Raw genomic sequence first — 12,887 nt, forward strand, 5'->3', positions numbered from 1 at the left:
GACACCTATTATGCAAGGAACGTTGCAGGCCCCAGGGCTGGAGCAGAGCGGGGTCATTTTTTTTATTAAAAAGCAAAACCTAAACCAAGAAAACAAAGTGATTAAGTTTCTCCTCAGAGCAGCGGGCCATGCAGAGTCTGGACAACCAACTCACAGTTGCTTAGCCCCTCAGCGGAGGAAAACAACTGAGATCTGGATACAAACAGGAAGCAGCTGTTTTTCTCTAAATGTGAGGGGATGGCTGGGGTCTCTAGGACACCCACTGTCTGGATGGTGGTGCTGTGCCAAGCACTCAGATGGCTGAGGGGCTGTCCCAGACACTGAGTACATGTCCAGACAGGACCCTGGGGATCCCTGGGCTTCCTGACTGGCCAGGTGAGGCCAGGAAAAGTGGCTCACCAAGGCTCATGCATGCTAACACACACACACACACACACACACACACACACACACACACACACAAGCTCACACACACATGCTCTCACACACACATAGGCTCACACATATGCTCTCTCTCACACACCACACACACACACTCACACGGACACACACACACGCACACACACACGGACACCCAAGCTCACACACACGTGCTCTCACACACACATAGGCTCACACATATGCTCTCTCTCTCTCACACACACACACACTCACACAGACACACACACACACACATTCTCTCTCTCTCTCTCTCTCTCTCTCTCTCTCTCTCTCTCTCTCTCTCTCTCTCTCTCGTGGGGCCAGTTGCTCTGAGTGGACTACAACCAGAAGCTCTGTAATGGGGCCATGAAGCAGTGCACAGAAAGACCAGTAGATAAAAGTTAAAGCCCTCATAGTAGAAGAGTGGGGGATGATATTGAGCTAGGTTTTGGGGCCTGCCCCTCCCCAGCAGTCTCCCCTCTTGCCCATAGACCTACTGCTGCCTGGAAAGCAGGAGAGAAATAGCTATCTACTCTGTTTATCCTCTGGTGGAGAGGGCTGTCTCAGTGGCCTAAGCAGTGCTGATATTGAACCCTGGGGACCGGCTGAGGGAGGCAAAGAGGCTCTGAAGGAAGCTTGAAGGAGGCAGAATGGGTGCCCAGCCTAGCAGAGAGGTCTCAAGCAACTCCGGTTTGAAGGGAAGAGAAACACAGTCCCAGGGTGGGATCCCATCCCTTTGAGGGAAATGCACTGAGCCTGGGTTCTGGGGCCTGACCCTACAGAGAAGGATGGTCATGCCCCGTCATGTAATCCCAGAGACTGCCTCAAAAGTTAATCTGAAGAAGACGCTAGACATCGACCCTTGGCCTCTGTCTGTGTGAGTAGAATGCACATGTGCATGGTCCCCCACCTCAGAAAAAGTTCTTCCCAGGAGTTAAGAAAAACGATCTTTCAAATCATCTTGAGATGGCTCACTACCACAGAACCTGCATCCAAATGCTTATAGCAGCTTTGCTCATAATTTCCTAGCTGTCCCTCCGTGGGTAAGGAGTAAACAGCTAGAGTTGGTCCATGCCAACGGCTGCTGTTTCATGCTAAAAAGAAGTTAGTTGTCAGTCATGGGACTAAGACACATGGGGACAAGAAGCTGGGCTGGAAAGACCCCACCCTGCTGAAACTTATTCTACAGAGGGCAAAATCACCCTACGGTCAAAAACTTCAGTGACTCTCAGGATCCAGGGCAGGGATGGGGATGGTGGAGCCCAGGGGATGTTCAAGATGGTGACTGTTTGACACTGTAAGAGTGTACATGTGACATTACACATTTGTCTCTTCTATGAGAATGTGAGTCCAAAAGTGACCCCGTGTAGGCATGTCGTTAGTTAATAGTATGTGTTGACACGGACTGACCAGTTGAAACCAGAGTCCCACACCAATGGAAGCTGTTAATGACAAGGAATGTTAGGTTCTTATTGTTTCCAGGTTGGTCTTGAACTTTAGACCCAGCAGACCTTGACCTTGAACTTGACCTTCTGATGCTCCCACCTCCACGATATGTGTGTTGAGATAGCAGGTGGGCACTACCACACTGTTTATACCATAGTAGGCATTGGACCTAGGGCTTCCAGCATGCTGGGTGACTCCACTAGAGTAGAGCCCCAGCCCAGCCTTCTGCACAATTCTATAGGCCCAATGAGGGTTTAGTACTTTTAATATTTATTTTTATGTGCGTGTTTTTCCTGCATGTATGGGCATCACATGTGTGCTTGTGCCCACAGAAGTCATAAGAAGATATTGGATCCCCTGGAAGTGGAACTACATGTGAGCTGCCATGTAAGTTCTAGAAACAAAACTCAGGTCCTCTGTAAGAGCACTCAGTGCTCTTAACCACTGAACCATCTTTCTAGCCTGGGTCTAATGAGTCCTTATCTTCTTAAATAATTGCCTAGATGTTTGATTCTGAAACTACCAGCATCTCTTCATGAGGAAAAGACAAAGATTGTTTACATGGCACATCCTGTGTGAGGCTCACGTCATGAAGTCTCTTTTTGGCACAAGGGGAAACTGAGGCACATAGAAGCTAGACAACACACGAAGATTTAGAAAACACTCTCCTTTAAACAAATGATAGGCAGACCTGGGAATTCCTGAGCCCTGCACCCCTTGACCTTATTTCTCAAACATTCTGGCCTCAGAACTTTACAATCCTAGAAATTTCGTAGGAACCGCAAAAGATCTTTCATTGAAGTAAAGCTGTACCTACTGAATATTAAAAAACATCTTCCAGGATTGAGATTTCATGACCATCAAAGACATTCCTCAGCTAGCTGTCCGCTAGCCAGTGCCCGGGGGTTATTTCTCAAAGCAGACCCTGTGTTCCCAGAGGTCTCTAGGCTAGCTCCTTTGCTTCACCCCCAGCCACACTGCCCTTGCTGGAGGGCCTTAGTGGGAGCGTGGTTCAGCCTCACCACTACCACCACCATGGGCCTGTCCTGCTCCCCACACTCTGGTCCACTTTCTATTATCTAATGTGTTCTCCAGATCTCCCGCATCAACATATGATTTTTTTTTTTTGGCTGTAGAACCCCCACTGGACACTTTATTCTATCTTCTTTGAAGATGTTCTTGTCCTCCTCTTCCGAGCTAGAGGAGTTCTTTTTCAGTCTACACAGCACACCTCTCATCAGGCCCCTTGTTCAAATCCAGCAGCAGGGAAGACGAGGCTTTCTGGACTTCTTTTGACTTCCTATCAATAAACAAAACCTGCCCCTCTGCTAAGGACAAGTGGAGTGTGGCAAAAGCAAACACATGGCTCTTCATTGTGATGGAGCCTGCCTGATGTTTCTTCTCAAGTGTGCCACAGGACATTACATGAATTAGATGTCAAACCCTACAGTAGCTCTGAGGAACACCCATGAGCAAGACATATTAGGAATAAGTCGCTTATGCCCTCTTGGGCTTCTAGTTTGGCTCCTTTTTTCCACAGGGCAGAAGGGTAGGAGTGGTCACCTGCTCCTGGGCCATGCTCAACACAACTGCCCCTTCCTTCCTCCTTATCTGGGCCAGAGGCACCTTTGCTCTAGAGTAGCCAATATTCCCATTCATCTTTTACATGGAAGGAAGCCCAGAAGGCCTGACTCCAGGCATGATGTCATGGAACTGTAGGAGCCCTCTATGTACTCAGATCTGACTTGGATGGTGCATACAGAAGGGTCCATGGAGGGAGGGCACAGCAGCAGAGAGGAGAGCTTGAACATGTATAGGCCCTGAGGGTCACTGTTTCTTCCATCCCTCTGCTTAGGCCACAGGCCCTTCAGTGGGCCCCTGCCTTTCTTATAAGGTAGAAGAACACAGGACTCTGAACCCTTTCCTCCCAGATAGCCTTCTCCTCTCTTCACTAGATCTTCTAAACCCCCGACAGTCCCTCCCTCCTGTCCCTGGATCCAGAGGTGCTAGCTAGATAGGGTGATGCATATCCAATGGCAGGTATCCATGCAGCCTCCTGGATTGCTTCCGATCTTCTCTCTGATTCTTGACCCCTCCAGATGCGAGCAAGCTTCCATGGAGGCTGCTGTGAACTGCACTTGCTAGTTGTGGCTGCCCCAACTGTGATCGGTTGGCTACTCTCCCTTAAATCTAAGCCCAAATAAGCCGTCCTTCCCCTAAGTGGCTTCTTATCGGGTATCTGGTGACAGCAACAACGAAAGTAGCAAGTATCCATTTTTCTGACCACTTTTTAGGATTCTTTTCTCACTCTTCTGAATTTCTATCACTGTAGGAGCGTTCTCCAATCAGAAAGACTCGCTATTCTGATTTTGACATCCACATCACACCTTAGCTTTCCTCTCAGAATCTACCTGCTTTGGTTCATTATCTGGAGAACTCAGGTCTTTTTTTTTTTCCTACGGCTCAGCGTTAATAGTTAGTTCCTCTCTACATGAGTGATGCTGTATTAAGACTTTGGCAGTTCATGCTGGATATAGAACCCAGATAATTTCAGGATGGATGAGACTTTAGTAGCCATAGTGCAGCTGAGCTGGCAAGTCTGGTAAAGAAACAACCATTAAATTTGGCTGTAAGAAATTTGGAGGTCAGGGTGGATCGATGGCTCAGAGCTTAAGAACATTGGCTGATTTTTCTAGAGGACCTTGATTTGATTCCCATAGCCCCCATGACAGCTCATAGCTGTCTGTAACTCCAGTTATAGGGGATTTGATGCCCTTGTTCTAGTCTCCCTGGTGGTACACAAGTGGTACAGACATAAATGCGGGCCAACACTCAGACACGTAAATTATTAAAATTCATCTTAAAAGGTGCTTGGGAGTGAGTGACCTTGAGGAACATGGTGGGTGGTGAGAGGGAAGACCAGGTAGCCCATGTGACGAAGTGAGGTAATGTAAGGAGACGATCATGTGACAGGATACAAGAAACTCAGGTGTGTAGTGGTTCAAGTGAGAAATGTCCCCCCATAGTCACTTGCCCCATAGGCATTTGAATGCTCAATCCCCAGCCACTGGCACTGTTTGAGGAGGTTGGGTGGGACAGTCTCACTGATGAATACGTGAGATTAAAAGCCTGATGTAGCTACTTCCAGTTTGCTGTCTGGGCTTCACTCTCATAGCTGAGGACGTGTGCTCTCAGCTTCCCCTCTATGGCCATCATGTCTGCTGGTTGCCACCATGCTTCTTCTCTGTGATGGACTCTTACCTTCTGGAACCATAAGCCAAAATAAACTTTCTTCCATCTGTTGCTTCTGGTCATGGTGTTTTATCACAATGACAGAAGAGGGACTAAGACACAGGCAATGGGTGAGGGGCTGCCAGGAGACTGAGGAACAAAGGTCTCCTCTTAGGTTCAGGGAAGTTATTTTGAGCCCTAGCCTCTTTGGGGCTTGTTTGTTTGTTGGTGGTGTTTTTGAGACAGGGTTTCTCTGTGTTGTCCTGGCTTGCCTGGAATTCGCTCTGTAGACCAAGCTGGCCTACAGAACTCAGAGATCTGCCTGCCTCTGCTTCACAAGTGCCGGGATGGAAGGTGTGTGCCACCAGAGCCAGGTGAGCCCTAGCCTCGTAAGCAAGTGTTATTAACTGGGAATACTGAAAATGCATTTTGGATTTTATTAAATATGTTTCTGGGGCATCTCACATGTTGTATATGTGGTCTTCTCTTGGCCTATGTACATGGTGATTTTTCACTGATGAGTCACCCTTGCCTTCCTGGAAACTGATGCTACTTGGTCAGATGGTATTATTACTTTAACTCAGCATAGTGCCAGACTCAGTTTGTTAATTCCTTGATGGGTGATTTTTGTATCTTTCTTCACATGTGACTTTAAACTGTGGGTTTTCCTTTTCTGTGTTACCATGATTGGGTTTGATATCAAGGTTTTATGATAGCCATCTTCTGTGCTTTGTATGGCATAGCAATGGTCTTAGAGTTTAGAAACCTGCCCATAAAACTATCACACTTTCTCTGGAAGATTTTATAACTCTTGGGTAGAAGCTTGGTTGGCTGACATGTCCACATTTGTCTAGGCCCTCCAGAAAAAGCTAGATATTTACCTTATGTTTTAATTAATAATAAGATATAAGATATAATAAATAAATAACAAGATAGAAATAATAAATTATATTATAGATATATATTATATTTATAAATAAAATGCTATATAATATACTTAATAATAAATTATATAGTGTATTATATATTGTATATCATATAGGTAAGATATATGATATATTATATCATGCGTTATATATTATGACATATATCATATAATATACAGCATACACTATTGTATTATAATAAATAAAAATAATAAAATGTAATTAATAAATATATTGCCACTCCTCCCCTTGGACAGACTATAGAAGGAGGATATAGTACAACTGGAATGAGCATACACCCTATGGGAACAGGCACTCCACAAATTACAATGTCTTTCTCTTTTTGTTCATTCTCCACTAAGACCATCTCATGTAGATGCTTGTCGGTGTGCAATTGACACACCTATCAGCCTTCTCAGTCATTTCTCTCTCCAGCTATCCTTTCATACACCCATATATTCACACATCTATCCATTCACCTTTCTAAACCTGTCAACCAGTCACACATGCATGAACGTATCTATCCATCGATCCAATCTTTCACAATTCGCATCTCTCTCCATCATCAACCTATCCTCTATTCATCCATCCAACCACCTACGCATCATGTGTCTACCTATTCACCCACCCATTCCTCAAGCCATCAGTCTAGTCACACATTCATGCATCTACATCTACATATTGATGCATATGTCCATCCATCCATTTGTCTATCCTTCCATCTATTTATGAGCCTACCCATCAGCTAGTCCATCTACTCATCTATACATATATCCTCCACCCAACTTTCCTCACTCCATCCTTGCATCTTTTCATCCATCAGCCCATCTATGTGATCACACATGTGTCCACTCACCTATCCTACTATCCATCCACTACCCACATTCTTCTGTCTGTTCATCCATATGTTCATACATCCCTATACCCCACCCCAACCCACCCCGTTTATGCAGCCCACATTGAGTTTCTTCTCTCCAGTATGTACTATTCTAGACATTGAAAGTTCAGTGCTGCTGGAAGATATAAGCCAAGGCCTGGAAGATCAATTTGAGATTCGAAACTGTCCTAGCAAGATAATGTCACTGACAGAATAGAAACAATATACTTTTGTGGAATTCAGGGACCCAAAGTCCAGTTCCAGCAGGAGAGTCACAGATCTTCTGCCTGAGAGAGGTTCAAAGAGGACCTTGGGGGAGGACAGGACAAGGCTTTGGTATCAAGGTTTTATGATAGCCATCTTCTGTGTAAGCCTGGCTGTCTTCTCAGCCTGACTGTCCATTAGGCTTATGAAGATGAATTGTGTCTCGTTTTCTGTGATCGTCTTGAAGACCTGAATGAAATTCTGACAAGAATGGAATTCTGTCCATCCTCATGGTTCTAGGGTACTCCTCCGAGTTCTGATAGGAATTTTAACTAGGGAAGGAAAAAGGAAAGCAGGAAGGTAGGTGGGTCCCACAAATGGGAAGCAGTGAGTTCTCAGTTCCGGGTGTCATGGAGGATCCCTGTGCTATGTTAGATCTGGGGTTGTGAAATCATTGAAGGACCGGTTCAACCATGGCAGCAGCCTCCACACCACTGTAGGGGCTCTGCTCTGCATGTCTTTTCCTCTTACCAGGCTTTGTAAGGAGGTTCCATGAGCTTTAGCCAACCCCCATCTTCTGGGCACTAGCATACCTTTTATCACCCCAGTATGTGTCAGAAAGAAGCTTCTGGAGCTGGGCCAGGAACCTGTCTGGGGGTGTCATTGGCACAGGAAGATGAGAGGGTGGGCATATTGTTCTCTCTCCTCCTCCTCATCTTGCACGCCCAACTCTATAGAGAACCAATTTGCCTTATCAGAAAGTCCGGCAAGCGGCTGGCTAACCAAATAGCTAGAATTCCTGCTCCAAGGCACATCTGGTCCTGATCGAGGGGAGGCCAGGGATGGCAGGCAAGGGAGGGGGAAGTAGAGGTACTGCCCAGACCTTCCCAAAAGCAATCCTGTAGGCCAGCAAGAGGAGCCTGCCAGCCTGGCCAAGGGCAGCCCCCAATGGTCTCCAGGGCAGGAGGCAGTGCTCTTTACTCACCCCTCAACTTCACCAGCCGATGAACCCAGGCCTGCTCACTATGAGGCTGGAAGGGGTGGGAAGAGCACCCCACCTTGGTTAGTGCAATGGTGTTGGTGCTCCTCATACTGTGCTCCTCCCAATTGGAGCACCACCCCTGTTCCCCACCCAATCCTTCCCCTTCTGCTCCAACTATCATTACCCCACAAACTTTCCCCAGCTCCAATAAACCCTACACGTACACCATCTTTCCTAAACTTAATCTGGTGCCTTGGTAGCTCCCTAAAAACTATCTGTTGCCACCCAGAGCCCTTGGCAGGTTGAACTGAGATTCAGAGCCAGGACTCAACCCTGGGGTACTTTGAGCTTCTGATTGTCCCTTCTACAAAGACACTCTTCCACCCCCCATGTACAGATCCGCCTGCTCTGCTTTCTTCAGATACAAGGGTAGAAGTTTTCTCATGGGAGAGGGAGGTCTTTTCCAGGCCCAGGTGCCATCCTTCTGGCCCCTCTAGTGAGTTGGTGAGTTTAGGGCCCCCTTGACTCAGAAGAGCCCCTCTTTCCATGACCCAGACCAGTACAGACACAGGAAAATGAAAATAAGTGAAGATTAGGATTTTCCAGGAGAAATGAGAGAGCCTGGGGGCTGTGGTAAGGCTCAAAGGAAAAGCTTGCTTAAGCTTCCGGTCTCCCAAAAGAGCTAGATCAAGCAGGGACCCTGTCCAGTCTCCATGGCCAGAGCCCTGACCACAGGACTTCCACAGTGTTCAAAGAACCAATCCTGGCCAGCTCTTCAGGGGTAGTTCATACTTTCACAATGGCCACCAGAAAACACCTGGCTGTACATCTGTTGACCCTGTGACCCAGGCCACAGTGACAGAGGACATTCCTTCTCTATGGGCTCCAGGGCACTATGGACCTTGAGGGATGACGAGATGCAGGAAGGAAGCCAGTGGACAGGTGGTCTAGGGGCCCATTGGTCTAGGTACTAGTCTCATAAAACGGAGGTAGGCTCCTGGCACTTCAAGGCAGACCTGGGGATCAACCAGACAGTGCTTTTCCCCATGCCTGCTCTGTCCAGGATGCATCCAGTCTGACTGAGCCCCAATACTCATATACTCCAGATGTATCCTTCTGTTGCCCCAGGGGAGACTGAGCCACCTCTGCCTCCTTCACTTCCTTGCCACTTTGCCAGGCCTACAACCCCTTTTTGGGGGTGCCCAATACCCAGGATGAGGGCATGGCCAGAGCCTAGGCCAGTGGGGGTGCATAGCAGCCAGCGTAAACAGATCAGTTCTGTCTGCCTGGGGGGAGGGTGGGGGCAGGGAGGGAGTTGTCTTGGGCTTTGTTATGTTCTGAAAAAAAAAAAGGCAAAAAATTTGGGTCACAAACCACAAACTGTTTTGCTTTCGGCATAACTGGCATAAACAGGCATTTTCTCTTTGGTTTCTGGCCGGCAGAGGCCTGGGTTGGCTGGGGCTGGGAGCGGGAGAGGCTGCAGGCTGCGCTAATGAGGCCTCAGGCCTCGGCCCAGCAGCCAGAAGGGGGCTGGGCAGGGGCAGGGCTTAGCAGAGCAGGTAGAAAGGCCAGTCTTGGGGGGTACTGTCAGTATGGCACTACCCCTGACCCCAACCTGTCTATCTCGGCAAGAGCTCCAGCTGGGAGCCAGGCCTCAGTGACTGGGGAGACCTGAAGACCCTGGGGGTCAGAACACCAAGGCAGGTGGAAACAGTGTTTAAAGATGAGTCTGATGCCCTGGGCCAGGGCCCCAGTCCCAGAGTATGAGGACTGGGAAGACTAGGGCTTACCCCTGAAGAAGATGGGACTGGATAAACATCCCCAGAAGCATCGTTTCTCTGGCCAGCTCTTCAGTGAAGGCTACAAAGAAATCCAGACAAATTCTGGGAGAATCTGACAGCAGACATTTTGCGTTGTGGTCACTGCACTTCTGGGGAACAGGGAAAGGGGCCCAACTGCTATCTAAAGAAGATCAGCCATTTGGGGGTTCAGAAAAGAACTGCCCAGGATAGCAGAAGGCATGCCAAGGCCACCAGGGCAATGACAGATACCAAAGGGTCTGGGAGAGAGGGCAGCCATCTTACAAGACTGGGTGTGGGGACACTGAGTAAGAGAACACAGGGGATGAAGGAATTGGTATGATACAACTGAGATATGGGGATGATGTCATATCCCGAAGAACCCAAATCATAGCCAGGCTCTGAGCTTCACCCAAGACTCCATGTGAGCCACAGAGGATTCTAAGTGGAGAATGGCAAGGTCTGGACGCACCACTATGGTCTCATGAAGAATATGACTCGGGGTGCATGTGGCAGAGGGTCTGTCTTGTAGGTTGTGGGCATGGGGATAATGGGTAGGAAGGTCTTTATGATGTCCTGGGGAGACAAATGAGCATAGGTGACATCATTTTGAAGCCTGCTCTTTTTATTTTTAGAGCCTTTGTGAAACATATGCACGCGAAATGTCACTGTGTACCGGGTACTCAGGATAGGCATTGTGAAGGATGACCCAGTATCACAGAAGGATACTTAGAGCAGGTCTCTCAGGGGAAGTGGTGTAGACAGGGCAGCTCTTGAAGAAGGTCGAAAGTTCCCAGCTATCAGGCTCTTGTGGCTAGGACAATTGTTAAGAGATTTCAGTGGTTGACTGGGTGTGTCAGGGTGGCTTCTGGTCACCATGAGTTGGTTGGCTTATCTGGAAGCATCTGGCATGTTCCAAACAGAAGTGGGATGGTGTCTGGTGTTTTAAGTACCACTTGGGTGCTGCTGCAGGGAGGTAAGTGGGGCAGGTAGGGCAATGGAGGTGTGACCTGGCAGAGTCAGACCACTAAATAGAAGCTATTCTTGAGGTTACTTGCTATGGGACCTTCCCTATACAGACCCGGGCTATACCGTAACAGAGTGAGAGCATTGTAGTGCAATCCCTTTCCTAAACAACCACAAACTGGGAGCTTCTATAATAGTAACACGTTTCGTTAGAGACCAGGAGCCTAATATCAAAGTGTGCCAAGGCCATGCTCCCTCCCAAGACTCCGGATGGTGGTCCTTCCTATTTCTTCCAGCTTCCAAGGACCTCGAGGCATCCTCTGGCTTGTGACTGCATCACTCCAGTTCCTGCCTCTGTCTTTGTATATAACCTTATTCCTTACATAACCTTCTCTGTCTCATGTCTTCTGAGGACAACTGTCATTTGAGTTAGGCCTACCCTAAATTCAAAATAATATCATTGCAAAGTCATTCCATAATCTCAAAGACCTTTCCTTTCTTTTTTCTTTTTTCTTTTTTTCAGAACTGGGGACTGAACCCGGGGCCTTGCACTTGCTAGGCAAGCGCTGTACCACTGAGCTAAATCCCCAACCCCAGACCTTTCCTTTCTTTAAATAAGGTCATACTCATAGGTCCCAGTGTCAAAAGATAGATACGTCTTTCCAGAGGACATCATTCAGTCCAGTGAAGAAATGTCCATAAGTGTTGGTTGAGTGAATGGCAATAGCTTATGTGGCCCATGTGACCTGACTTTGTTCCAGCTCTGACCTCATCACTTACATTTGTCCCTCCTGCAGCTGCACCTCTACCCCATTCCTAGGGGTATGCTCTAATGCTCTAGGCCTGGGCATGTGCATCCCATCCTTTACTTGTTCTCTGCATTTGCTACAGTCTGCATGCCATCTTGTTGGTGTGGCCCATCCAGAACTTCCATCACACTCACACAGCCCCCGCTGAGGCATCCTGAACATTATAGGTGCCACCCACATGAGTGGATGGGGTAAGGGATGGATGGATGGATAGTGGGTAGGTAATGGATACATAGACAGATGGTTGGTAGATGGGTGGGTGAGCAGGTAGGCAGATGGATAAATATGTGGCTTAATGAGTCAGTAAGTAGATAAATGAACAAGTCATGGTGGATGGATGGATGGATGGTTGAGTAGTGGGTAGATGGATAGATGGGTGGGTGGGTGGATGGATGGATAAAAGAATGGATGTGGATGAATTGGTAGATGGGTAGGTGGATGAATGGGTGAATAGGTGGGTGAATAGGTAGATGAGTGAATTAGAGTATGGGTGGGTAGAATGATAGGTTGGTGGGTAGATATATGGATAAGTAGATGAGAAGTTAGGTGGATGAATAGGTTGGTAGGTTAGTATGGGATGTGTGGATAAGTAGATGTATGTCCAGTGTGGCTGACTGGACAGGTAGAGGAATTGGTGAATGGGTGGGTGCATGAATGAGTAGGTAGATAGATGGGTAGGTGGGTTGCAAATGAATGGGCAGATAGGTTGGCAGCTTGATGAGTGAATGGATGGGTATATAGTGGATATACGGATGCTATGGGGGTAGGTGGATAGATTTATAGGTAGACGAATCTATAAATCTATAGATTTATAGGTAGATGAATGTGTGGATTAGTGGATGGGGGAATAGATGGGTGGGCAAGTGGGTGCATGGGTGGTGAGTGGGTAAATGAGAAGGGATAGTGAGTGTATGTATGAATACAGGGTGGGTAGGGTGATGAATGGGTGGATGAGTAGACAGATGGGTGGTTGGGTAAGTGTGCATCAGTGGGTGAAACAGCAGATCAATGGGTAGGTGGATGGATAAATGGATCGGTGGGTAAGATGATGGATGGATGGATGGATCAATGGATGGATGGATGGATGATTAAATGTATAAGTAGGCAGATGGGTGGATGTTTGGGTAGATATGTGGATATATGTATGGAATAGATGAGGGGGAGAATAGATGCATGGATGACTGGGTTGGAGGATGAGTAAACAAGAGGATGGATGAATGAGAGTCA

This window comes from Rattus norvegicus, chromosome 1, assembly GCF_036323735.1.
Source record: "Rattus norvegicus strain BN/NHsdMcwi chromosome 1, GRCr8, whole genome shotgun sequence".
Lineage (NCBI taxonomy): Eukaryota > Metazoa > Chordata > Mammalia > Rodentia > Muridae > Rattus > Rattus norvegicus.